Source organism: Rhinolophus sinicus, linkage group LG02 (assembly GCF_036562045.2).
Source record: "Rhinolophus sinicus isolate RSC01 linkage group LG02, ASM3656204v1, whole genome shotgun sequence".
Taxonomy (NCBI): Eukaryota; Metazoa; Chordata; class Mammalia; order Chiroptera; family Rhinolophidae; genus Rhinolophus; species Rhinolophus sinicus.
Genome location: NC_133752.1, coordinates 115,700,360 through 115,714,377, shown reverse-complemented (window position 1 = coordinate 115,714,377; position 14,018 = coordinate 115,700,360).

Sequence of the window (14,018 nt, the reverse complement as noted above, 5' to 3'; positions counted from 1 at the left end):
CCAGACATCGCGGTAAAGTCTTCCTGGACTTTTCAGTCTGTATTAGGGCTCTTCAGGGAGAGAGAGAATGAGACTGAGTGGCTGACTTAAGGAATTGGTTCATGTGTTCATGGAGACTGGCAAACCCAAAATCTGCAAGGTGGGCCAGCAGGCTGGAGATCAGGGAAGTGCAGACATAGCAGTTTCCGTTTATATGCCATTTAGTGGAGAATTCCTTCTTGCTTGGGGGAGCTCAGTATTTTGTTCTATTTAGACCTTCAACTGATTAGATGATGCCTACCCACTTTGTAGAGAGCAATCTGCTTTACTCAGAGTCCACTGATTTAAATGTTCATCTCATCCAAACACCGCCTCAGAGAAACCCGTAGTCCAGCCAAGTTGCCACATAAAATGAACAATCATGTAGTCCAACCCAACCACAAGTGTGATGCAGTTGTTTGAGCACTGCTGACGCCTTGTGGAACCAAAGAACCAACCAGTTGAGACTTGCCCAAATTCCTGACTTACAGAATCACAAGAAATAATAAATGATTGTTTCAAGCCACTGAGTTTTAGGGCTGTTTGTTATATAGCAATAGAAAACTGCCCTAACAGAACTTACCAATTAATGACTTTAATAAACAAGTAAATAAACACATAGAGGTATAATTACACATTGATACATATTAAGGAGCAAAGAACAGAACAGAATTATTCCTTCATTGCATTTATTGAACAGCTACTAGGTAAAATTTTCATGGCAGTGTCACACAGGACACTGGTAACAAGATCTTTTTTTTCCAGTATCTGGCTCTAACTTTCAGTAATAACTGGGCAAATCACTGACCTTTTTGGGCCTTGGCTTCTCATTCTGTGAAATGGGCAGGATAGCACTCATCCTCTCTGCCTGATAAGCTCTTGTGAAGATGAAATGAGACAAGAAACAAAAGTGCTACGACAGCTGAAAAGTCCTCAGAGAGCTGCAGCATAACCAGATAAATGCTCTGTTGTCTAAAAATGCAAAGTTGCTTTATAAGTTATTGTTGAAATGGAAACATCTGGCCAAGGAAACGTGAAGGAAGCAGCAACCTTTTTGACCCAAGCAATTTCATCTAATAGCTAGCGGGTCTCTGGAGTCTCCTCCTTCAGCTCTGTTTTGCCCATTGCTTGGAATTTTATTTTGAAATATGTCCATCCTTGCTTTTTTTGCACGTCTGCTTGTTCTATTTTTACTTTTGATCAGATTAGAGAAAGATGTATATAAACCAAAAACAAGAAAAGAACAAGACAAACAAATGAGAAACAAAAACTCATAGACACAGACAATAGTTTACCAGAGGGTAAGGGGGCTGGGGGCTGGTAGATAAGGGTAAAGGGGATCAAATATATGGTGATGGAAGGAGAACTGACTCTCGGTGGTGAACACACAATGTGAGATATAGATGATGTATTACAGAATTGTACACCTGAAACCTATAACTTTACTAACAATTGTCACCCCAATAAACTTTAATTTAAAAACAGGCAAAAAGAAAACCTTATAAATGATAAATGTCCATTGTTGGGCATTCCAACTAAAGTTTAGAAATCTCTCCATGAACTTCTTCACCAATATGTCTTTTAATTTTACTTGTAGAGCAAACCGAGGTGAATCAAAATTGTATAGGAATTTTACAAGCAACATCAGCAAGCTGAAATTTGTTTACAAACTAATGTTATTTCCACATATAGTTATGAAATAGTGAACCCAGGAGTCAAATCCAATCCTGTTTTGTCCCTGTTTGAAAACTCCTTAGTGACTCCCAGTGCCCTCTCTATAAAGACCAAGCTCCTTGGCCTAGCACCGAGGTCCTCCATGATGTGCTGTTGCTTACCTCTGCAGCCTCGCCTCTCATCACTCACGTTCTTGGGTTTCATGACATGTTGAAGCAGGTGTCTCATCTCTGGCCTTTACCTAAACTATTTCCTTCTACCTAGTACACCCCCACTTCCATCTTTGCCTAGCCAACTCCTTCGCCTTTTATGTCTGACTTTAGATGACCTCTCTGAGAAATCTTCCCCAAGACCCCAAGACTGGATTTGGGACCCTCATCTGTGACCCCTTAACACCTTACCTCTAATGTAGTGTCAAATTACTATTTTCAGAAAATTAAAGGCACAACTCTCATACAAGTACATCATGAGCCTATGTCAAAGATTTATTTAACTTATTAATGAGGGAACAAACGGATGATAAAGCTGGATCAAAGGAACATCTGAGAAACTGATTTATATGTCATCAGTGAAAGAAAGAATGCTGACGTAGATCGCTAACTTAGATACCAAACTGAATGCGATGTAATGTCCTATAGGCAATAAAATCATAAGCCTTAGGAGTTGTCTTTTTCAATGGACAGAAGTCGTCTCCATCTCTACCAGACAAAAATCATTTGCAACTTATCAATGTCCTGTACATGAAGAGCTAACTTTTCAAGTTCTAGACCGTAACTAGTAATAATAGTTATCCAAATCAAAGCTGTCAGAGAACGTCTGGCCTCCTGGGCAGTGCTGTAGTACGACACGTAAAGGGGACACAGTCACCTTCTGGATCATCTTTTTTACTAGTAGCGTTAATACTCTATATTATAACTACCTGTTATCTTGTCGGAAATGCCCAGCAAACTGAAAGCTTCCTAGGGATAAGGACTTTGTTTTGTTCACTCTTGTAGCCTCTGATCTTAGTTCAGTGCCGAGTATGTTGTAGGCACTCAGATGGATGGATTCAAAGGTTTTCTCTTTGAGGATTAAAGTACCTCCTCCAGGAAGCTTATCAATTTCCCACAGCTCAGGTTCCGAGTGATGAGACATCTGTGCAGTGATCACGCGCCTGTGTACCTCTCCAACCCCAGCCAATTGTCCCCTGTGACCCCCAGCCCTTTAAGCATTTCTCCCGCTTCCTACTGCTGCATAATCCCTAATTGTGGCTTTGATGGTCAGACACGAAAGACAAGATGAAAGAAGCCCATCTCTTTTACTGTCTCTTCATTTAAGAAGCAGGAAGAGTCAGGTCCTTCCCTGCTAAGGCCCCGCCTGTCCCCAGGCCCAGCAGGTATGCGAGAAACCACAGCCCCCTCTAGCTGGCTGCCTCGTCTTTGTGCTGCTCTAAGGGCACAAGGGCTCATTCTGCTCCTAGATTCGGCTCCTCAGGCGCAGCCATTGGGGCTACAGCAGGACGCTCATCATTCTCACAGGCTCGTGGGGCAGCCCAGTTTTCCCACAGATAATGAGCCTGTATAATTTAAATCAAGACTAATTTATGCACTTAAATACTTGTTGCCAGCATGAATAAACTGCCCTATTTGTGACTTCTTTTTATTAGCACAGGAGACAGGTGAAGCATCCGCAACTGATTGGGAGAAGGGCTGGACACAGGCTTAATTTTCAGTTATTTGGGGTCAGGGAGTGTGTGCGAGTAAGAGGGAGTGGGGATGGGGTACACGCCAAATACCTTGGAGGGATCTGAAAAGGTCTGGAAAAACAGACTTAGAGCATGTATGAGAATGACTTTATCACTTTACATAACATCTTTGTCAACTTTGTGGGGACTTTGGAAAGATTTCAGAGAAACGGAGCTATCTGGGTTCAGACAAAAAGAAAGGAAGAGAAGAGAACAGAAGAGAAGAGAGGAGAGGAGAGGAGAGGAGAGGAGAGGAGAGAAAAAAGAAAAGAAAAGAAAAGAAAAGAAAAGAAAAGAAAAGAAAAGAAAAGAAAAGAAAAGAAAAGAAAAGAAAAGAAAAGAAAAGAAAAGAAAAGAAAAGAAAAGAAAAGAAAAGAAAAGAAAAGAAAAGAAAAGAAAAGCGCAGGCAAGAGTTGGAGACTTCTTTGCCAAATGCTGGCTCCAGGGGTGCTGGTAGAGGTGGATTGGGACTGTGGGAAAGGAGAGAAAGAGCAAAAGCACAGCAACAAAGGATTTGTATGTTCTTAGAAGCAGAGTGGGTCCCTGGAAAATCTAGAAATGGGTGAAGTTTGTCTCTGGAGCTCCCACTTTCTTATTCCTGGGTCTTCTTCCTCCTCTAGGGAACCCCTTTCATCCTGTGTGCTTCTCCTATCCCGCCTCTCCCAAAACCCTGTTGTTAGCCATTATCCCTTTACTGTGAATGGAAAGCTGTATGTTCTTTCTTTCTCTCTCTCTCTCTCTCCCTCCCTCGCCCCTCCTCTCCCTCTCCCTGCCCCCCCCCCCCAGTGGTATTCACACTTAAGCTTTTCTTTCTGAAAAAGGAATAAAGTGGCCATATAATTTATCACCCATCCAGGAGCATTATTAGCACCCTTTCAAATTATATCAGGATGACAGGAATAAAGTACAAATGTCCCAGGAAGGTCCTGAGCAAACTAGCCCTAAGGTCATCCTAGAAATGCAAGGTCTTGTCTTCTGTTTAAGGAATTGTGAGCATCATTGAGTAGGTGGAGAGAGGTCTCTGACTCCTTCCAAAGGAGAGGGTAATGGAAGGAAGTGGAAGGGAGCAGAGGTATATTAAGATGCTCCCCGGTGCACATAATGGAGTCCTCCCTATTATAGACTTAAATTAAAAGGAGTTATCATTCTTGCTTAATAAGTGATCTGGAGGGAGGTGATTCCCATCAGGACCAGTGGCTCAACCATGTCAGGACTTGTCTGAGACTCTCTTGGTGCTCTCCCTATTGCAAGATGGCGGCCAAGGCTCCACACATTCATCACGTCTTCACCAAATCATATTCACAGGTAGGAAGAAGGAGATGTGGCTTTTCCTCTTTCCTCTTTCTTTTATCACATAGGTTATCTCTTGCCCAGAATTCCCACAGCAGAGTTCCTTCCTGGTTTAATTGGCCAATATTGGGTCACTTGACCTCAGGCACATCTTGTTTGACGGCACTTCTCAGAGAATTGCATTTTTTACAAATTAAAGGTAAGACCCTCCTCCAGCAGAAAGATTACAACTCACAGAAGGCTCAAATGATGATTAGTATCTTTAAGTAAAGAAGTAATTTTTATTTAAGGTATGCACTTTTTTTTTTTTTTAGACAAAATGCTATTGTGAAGTTAATAGACTACAATACAATGTAAACATAGCTTTCATATGTACTGGGAAGCCAAAAAATTCCTGTGACTCACTTACTGTGATATTCATTTTAGTGGTCTGGAGCCAAACCCACACGGACTCCAAGGTATTCCTGTGTTGTCAGAGAGCAAAGGAGGCTGTGAAAGTGAGAACCCTCATTTTCTGCTTCTATGATGGGCAGTGAACGCTCCTGGCCTGGAGAAAGAGTGAGAAAACAGCTGTTTGCAAGGCAACCCATAGTGTCTGCCACAAACCACCTTCCCCTAGACCTTGCACTAAGTCTCACCAGTCGTGCCTAGAATATAATCTTAAACTGGGCTCCCAGGAAGACACAGAGAGCTCCAAAGCAGACAGTGTGTTAATGTGCCCGATGAGATCCTGAGAAGTTAGCGATGAATCCATTCATATCTCCCCATTGACTGTCATGGTCATTTCAGAAATGCTTTCCCTTTATTTCCGATTGATTTTCTGATGCCCTGGGCTCCTAAGGCTTTAGCTTCACAAAAAGCCAGAGCTCTCTAATTATGAGCCAGAATTGAAGCTAACTCATTTAATCTTCCCAGCATCCCCACGAAGTAGGTATTCCTGTTAACACCATTTAACAGAAGAGCAAACTGAGTTTTAGCAAATTTTGGTAACCTGCTCAAGGTCAATCTCCCAACTCTTTACTTAATGCAAATAAAGGGTTTTGCAAATTATTGGTAATTTTAGTAGTAAAGGTATTATTAGTAATTATTATTAAAGTTATTACTTATCTTTACTCCAAAGTACTTTGTCTACTTTTCCCCTGGGTCACTATGCATCAGCAATAAAGAGCTTATTTCTGTTTCTGGACTGTCCCAAACTCTGTTCTGCCTCAGGACCTTTGCACTTGCTGTTCCCTCTGCCTGGAGTGCTCCTGACCCAGATCCTCCTTCTCAAGTCTTAAGTCAAAGAAGCTTTCCCTAGCCTCCTTAATTACAGTTGTTTTCCATAACAACATCCTGATTATGTCCTTCACTGGGTTCACTACTGACATTATCTTCTTATTTGCTTGTTTACCTCTCTCCTCCAACTTCTGCCAAAGCTTCCCTGAGATCAGAGACTTTGTTCTTGGTTGTTTCCTTTTAGGCTAGAATGATGCCAAACACGTAATAGGTGCTCACTAGATTTGCTGGCTGCTTAAAAGATTTTAAAAGTTCAGACCCAAATTTGAGTCTGAGTAGCTCAAAACCCTGTGGCTAGAACCACTTTGGAGCACAATTAGAAAATGCTGGTCGGATCTAACCCCTCATTTCAAAGATGTGAAAGTGAGGCTAAGAGGTTGTTTTTTTTCCCTCCTAATACTATAAAGTAAATTACTAGCAGAGATAAGGAAAACACATTGGAATTGGGAACTGAAGATTCCATTTACAAGCCAAATAACCTTTGAGAAGCCATTTATGCCACTAGCCTCAGTTTTCTCATTTGTAAAATATCAAGACAGCTTCTCTCACAGAGTAATCTTGAGGTTTCCATTAGATCAGGTAGGCATTGCAAACTCCTCTCTGCCCTTATTATCAGGCAATAGGGAATTGGGGTCACCAGTGCCAGCTCTGGGCTTACAAAGACCTGGGTTCATACTCTGGCTCTATCTTTCACCATAACCTAAACTTCTCTGAGCCTCAGTTTCCTCATCTGTGAAATGGGGATAGTAACAGCCCCTATAATAATGAATTGTTGTGAGGCTCAAAAGGAATAATGCATGGAAAGGTTTTTGCAATTCTTGACATAAACCTGGCTTCAATAAGGTTAGCAATTTATATCAATTTATACAGTCCTCGACAGCAAATGTATAAAGTAAAAGAATGAGATCTCCAAGGCAGGTAAGTTTGCTTTCTCTGCTTGTCCTTTTCCATTTTGCAACCAAGAAGGCAGGCAAGATTCAGTCTGTCCTCATGCCCACCCCATTACAAGGCAACCTCAGGCTACAGAGTTGAAATCTTTATCTTTCACAGAAACCAAGCTTTTCCATTTCAGCCTGCATACAGGGAGCGTGAGAAGGCCCTGCAGCCTGTATTTGCGGCATGTTTCTATGGAAGCCAGCAAAGCAGGACTTCTAGTAATGGGATCAGTAATCTGAGAAAGAGAACTGAGAAAGCAAGTCTGGATTTATCCTTGCCTGTCATGTTCCAGTGAGCAGTGAGGCCCAGTAATGGGAAACGCTGCCTTCTTACATGTTCCAGCCCGTCCAACCCTGCTGGGTACTATGATTAACAGCAACGTTAATAAATGCTTCTGGCCTGCAATAAAGGTTCAGAACTCAAAGGAGAGTGACTGAGCATGCCAAACACATGAACTGCCTGCCCCTGGTGGCCCACAGGCACGAAGGACACCAGACAAGTCTCAAATGGCAGGAAATATGGTGCATGGGGAGGGAGGGGCTCTTGTGGGTTAGGCAGAGAGATGTTTTTCAAGGCTGTGTTAGAAATGAGAGTGTGAAGGCTTGGTACCCACTGTCTGGCCACCAACCTTATTAGAAGAGCTAGTCTTGACCTTGTAGTTGGCTACCCTCTCTCTGTGTGTCTTAGTAACATCTGTCCTCTATGTGTGCCCCTGTGTCCCTCTTTGTAAGGACCCCGGTCATACTGGGTTAAGGCCCACCCTAGTGACCTCATTTTTCCTTAGTTACCTCTGTAAAGACTCTGTCTCCAAAAAAGGTCCCATTCTGAGATACGGGGTTAGGTCTTCAACGTATGAATTTGGGAGGGTCACAATTCAGGCCATAACAACCCCGCCTCTCACTAAATATGACACACATTCACCTGGTACAGAGAAAGAACTCATTACCTTTATTAAATAATTAATGTACAAATAGTCATCATTTTTATTATATCAACATCATTATTAATTAGAAACCTTTAACTGACATTTACTTCTGTAGTTGATATTAATTGATATTTACTTGATAGTTAATAATTTATACCAATAATATCCTAGAATTATGGAAAGATCCCAAAATGCAATTTGAATAATTGGACAAAGATTACACTGAGCTCAGTATAATTTTAATTACATCTTATTAATATAAAATTGTATAGATTTATTAATTTTATAAAGCATTCAGAGATGGGATTTATCATAATCACCAAATATCAAGAATGTTTGTTTTCACTCTAGCCTAAAAGAACTTGAGGGTTTAAGTAGCATACCAAAAACAGGATTTCAATAAAATGAGAATAAAAACAGATAAAGTTGGATTAAGAAAAAAAAATAAAAAGCAAACATTCTGACCATGAGAGTCACTGTAATTGCTCTACTAGAACATAAAATTATATTAAAAATTTGGAACAACACAGCAGCAGATACAAATAATCCTTAGAAGCAGATTTATAACAGGTTTTTTAGGAGACAGAAGATTTTACCTTGTGTAAAACTCAGAGAAATTTCCACAGGGGGCAATCTATTGGGCACAATTGACCATTGCCTCATTCAGTATCTTTCACAACAGTTTCAAGAATTCAGAGGAGGAATTTAGACTATTTCTTGTCCCCAGAGTCATAAAAGTCAGGCAACAACATTAAATCATAATTTAGTGAAGGTAGTTTTTGAGGAATGTGGTGCAAATATGAAACCTTTCATCCAAGAGCAGCACTTAGAATACGTATAGGTGCTACTATAGGTGCCACATTCTTTAAATTCTCTCCCCTAAGTCTCATTTCCATTCCACTGGGCTCTTTGCAGGACACTGGAGTGCCCAGTGGTGAAGGGCATAGGACATCTGCATTTGAATCTGGGCTCCCTCACTTCTGAGCAGTGTGACCTTAGGTAGGTTATTTACCTATAAAATGAGGATGATTATAATGTTTATTTTGTATGTTTGTGGTGAGGATTAAATGATTTACATGAAGCTCTTAATACAATATGTAGGCCATGGTAAGCACTCAGTAATATTGGCAGTTGTTTATTAGTGGGAGCATATTCTTGGATCACAGATTATATTTTATACACAAACATATTTGGAAACCACATGGGTGAGGGGTAGAGTTCACATTCCCTTATAAAAATCAAAGTGTGCAAGTGGTATTCCTGCTGAGCTGGAAACCTGCTTCACGTTCCCATAAAGGAAGGGTACAGGCGAACCTGTTCTCGTTCCACTAGAACACCAAGTTCTGATAGAAAATAGTGCATGAACTCCACTGATAACTTCCCACAGTAATGCCCTCATTATGACCACTAGTGTCATTACTTGGCATTAATTTACGTAATTAAATATAAAACAAAGAGACTCTAATTTACCCAGCTCTAATTACCAAAACAAAACAAAACCCTTTGCATAGATAACCCATCTGTTGTAAATAAAGAATTTAATTGGCCTTTGTCCCTGGTTCCTGGGAGGGAGACTCTAAGTCCTTGGAATTCCCCATGTAATAGGAATGTATTTATGAGCCTCTTGGCTCACACCTGAGTTTAAAAGATGAGATTACTGAGGATGGGAGCTGATCACCAGGGAGACCAGCCATGTGATTAGAAGGGTGGGGCTATGAGCCAGCCCAACCTCTGCATAGAAAAGCAGTGCTGGAGATTGGCTGAATCACAGGTGAAATCAACCATGCCTACATAATAAACCCCAATAAAAACTCTGGGCACTGATGCTTGGTGGTGCTTTCTGGTTGGTGACCACATTCATATGCAGGTTAAAGGCTCAAAATAAGACCAATTTATGATTATGGAGCATTATGAGCATTTTATTAATGGTAACAAACTACAAGACAAATCATTACTAATTGTTATAGATTTATACTAGTTATTTTCTTGTCCATTTATTGCATTTCCCTACATGTTTCTCTCTCTCTTTTTTTTTCTGGTAATGGACTCAGCTCATCTTCCATTCCCGTCACAAGAATGGGTATGAGACCAAACCAATTCAATCATAGTACCTGTTTTAGTTAGTGTATCAACTGCTATAGCACATCAGCCCTGGAATGTATGTATAATGGTTCGAACACAATAGAAGTTTATTTCTTGCTCACATAAATAGCCCAAAGCGATCAACATTGGTTTGGGGAAGGAGGTGCTATGCTCCACATAATCGTTAGGGATCAACTGGCAGTCATTCCTTCAACATATGTTTTCATTGATAGAAGGAGACCAAGGGAGTGGGAAAAGCCCATCTGTTTCATAACCTCGGGTAACACATGTCCATTGTGTTCACATTCCTCTGATAAGAATAGTTATGTGGTCTCATCTGGATGCAGGTGAGGCTGGGAAATGTAGTCCACATGTGGAGTGCTGCTTCACAGAGCTCTATAATAGAAATGGAAGCACAAATTTTGGTCAACTGTTAGCCATCAGAGACTGGTTAAAGGATAGACCCATGACATGAGCCAAATTGGACCAGTCAAAGAACATCTAATGGATTGATATTTGAAAGCTAGGAGAAAAAAGTGATCTTTCCTTCCTCCCTGAAGAAAGTATGTGAATTTAGGCTTTTGTGGCCATGTTTTCTGCTATGAGATGAAGGTGTCTACAAAATGAAGCCAGGAAGAGAAGGAGAAAGGGAGCGAGAGAGAAGAGAATTGGAAAGTGGATGAGTCCTAGTGGCCTCAACTTCCAGTTCTGGGCCCTGAAGCGCAGGTGCCCCATTTCCTTTGCTGATGCTCTGAACCTCTGATTCTCCATTCAACTGCATGAGCCAGTGAACTCCCTTCTTCATCAGGGTTAAATTGGGTTTCTGTCACTTGCATCATCCTTTGAGCCTCAGCTGTTTGCCAGAAACTACGATGAACGTTTTACATACATTTCCAAGTGGATTCTTATAATAATCAGAGATATTATTAGTGCTATTTTATAGATGAAAAAATAATATTGAGAAATGTGACACAAGTAGAGGAACAGGGATGAAAATCTGGATCTAATGGTATAGGACAAGAGTTGACAAACTTTTTCTGTAAAGGACCAGAGAATTCAGTATTTTGGGTTGTGTGGGACTCTGATCTCTCTCACAATGACACCACTATGTACTTGTAGGACAGAAGCAGCCAGGGACAATATTGAACTAATAAGTGGGGCTGCATTCCAATAAAAATTTTCAAATTTTTGGTAGGCTGGATTTGGCCAGCAGGTGGAAGCTTGCTGACCCCTCCTCTGGAAAGAACAATGCTGACCTGAAAGTCAAAAGAACTGGTTTTGTTCATAACAGAATTGGTGAGCTTGAACAAGTTACTTGATATATTAGATCTGTTGGGATCTGTTGATACCAGTTTCCTTATTTGTTTCAATATCTTCAATCAGCCTTCTTTATTCTATTGTTATATTATTATTATTTATTCTATTGTCCTTTTCAATGTCCATATGCATAATAATGCACAATTAATTTATAATGGCTCCATTTTTAAGTTGGAGTTCAATTGAGAACTACAAAAGTATTCTTTTTAATTAAATTTATTGGGGTGACAATTGTTAGTAATGTTACATAGATTTTTAGGTATACAATTATGTATTACATCATCTATATATATCACATTATGTGTTCACCACCCAGAGTCAGTTCCCTTTCCATCACCATATATTTGATCCCCCTTACCCTCATCTACCTCTCCCCTCCCCCCTTACCCTCTGGTAACCACTAAACTATTGTCTGTGTCTATGAGTTTCTGTTTCTTCATTTGTTTGTCTTGTTCTTTTGTTGTTTTCAGTTTTATATACCACATATCAGTGAAATCATATGGTTCTCTGCTTTTTCTGTCTGACATATTTTGCTTAGCATTATACTCTCAAGATCCATCCATGTTGTCACAAATGTTCCTATATCATCTTTTCTTACTGCCGAATAGTATTCCATTGTGTATATATACCACAACTTCTTTATCCATTCACCTATCGAAGGACATTTTGGTTGTTTCCATGTCTTGGCCACTGTAAATAAAGCTGCAATGAACATTGGAGCACATATATCTTTACGGATAAATGTTTTCAGATTTTTTGGGTAAATACCCAGGAGAGGGATTGCTGGGTCATATGGTAATTCTATTTGTAATTATTTGAGGAACCTCCATACTGCCTTCCATAGAGGCTGCACCAGTCTGCATTCCCACCAACAGTGTATGATGGTTCCTTTTTCTCCACAGCCTCTCCAACACTTATTTGTCTTGTTGATGATAGCCATTCTGACTGGGGTGAGGTGATATCTCATTGTGGTTTTTATTTGCATTTCCCTGGTGATTAGTGATGAACATTTTTTCATATGTCTATTGGCCATTTGTATGTCTTCTTTGGAGAAACGTCTATTCAGTTCCTCTGCCCACTTTTTAATTGGATTGTTTGTTTTTTTGTTGTGGTTGAGTTGTATCCTTATATACTTATATACAAAGTATCCATATATACTTTGGATATTAGCCCCTTATCGGAAGTGTTCCCCATTCATTTGGTTGCATCTTTATTTTATCGATGGTTTCTTTAGATGTGCAGTAGCTTTTAAGTTTGATATAGTTGCATTGATTTACTTTAGCTTTTACTTCCCTTGCCTTTGAGGTCAAATTCATAAAATGCTCTTTGAACCCAACGTCCATAAGTTTAGTACCTATGTTTTTTTCTATGCAGTTTATTGTTTCAGGTCTTATGTTTAGATCTTTGATACATTTTGAGTTAATTTTGGTACACGGTGACAGATAGCAGTCTAGCTTCATTCTTTTGCACGTGACTTTCCAATTCTCCCAGCACCATTTATTGAAGAGGCTGTCTTTTCTCCATTGGATGTTTATGGCTTCTTTGTCAAAAAATATCTGTCCATATTTATGTGGGGTTATTTCTGGGTTCTCAATTCTGTTCCATTGGTCTGTGTGTCTGTTTTTCTGCCAACACTATACAGTTTTGATTATTGTTGCCCTGTAGGACAGGCTGAAGTCAGGGAGTGTGATACATCCAGCATTGTTCTTTTTTCTTAGGATTGCTTTGGCTATTTGAGGTCTGTTTTTCTCTCATACAAATCTGATGATTTTTTTGTTCTATTTATTTAAAAAAATTCCATTGGGATTTTGATGGGGATTGCGTTAAATCTGTATATTGCTTTGGGCAATATGGCCATTTTAACTATGTTGATTCTTCCAATCCATGAACACAGAATGTCTTTCCATTTCTCTGTCTTCTTCAATTTCTTTTAAAAATATCTTATAGTTTTTAATGTATAGGTCTTTCACATCCTTGGTTAAGTTATTCCTAGGTATTTTATTATTTTTGTTGCAATTGCAAAAGAAATTGTTTTGTTTTGTTTTTTGTTTTTGTTTTTGTTTCTCCTGACATTTCAGTGTTAGTATCCAGGCATGCAATGGATTTTGTACATTGATTTTGTAGCTGGCAACTTTACTGTGTTCGATGATTGTTTCTAATAGCTTTTTGGTGGAGTCTTTAGGGTTTTCTATATATAGTATCATGTCGTCTGCAAATGTGAAAATTTAATTTCTTCATTCCCAATTTGGATGCCTTTTATTTATTTCTCTTGCCTGATTGCTCTGGTGAGGACTTCCAACACCATGTTGAAAAGCAGAGGTGATAGGGGACAGCCCTTTCATGTTCCTGAATGTGGAGCAAAGGGCTTCAGTTTTTCACTGTAAATTACAATATTAGCTGAGGGTTTGTCATATATGGCCTTTATTATGTTAAGGTATTTTCCTTCTATACCCATTTTATTAAGTGTTTTAATCATAAATGGATGTTGCAACCTGTCAAACACTTTTTCTGCATCTATTGATATAATCATATGATTTTTGTCTTTTATTTTCTTTATGTGGAGTATCACATTGATTGATTTGTGAATGTTAAACCATTCTTGTGCCCCTGGGATGAACCCCACATGGTCGTGATGAATAATCTTTTTAATGCATTGTTGCATTTGATTTGCTAGAATTTTGTTTAGGATTTTTGCATCTGTTTTCATCAGAGATATCTGTCTGTAATTTTCTTTTTTTGTGTTATCCTTACCCCGTTTTGGTATCGGTGTAATGT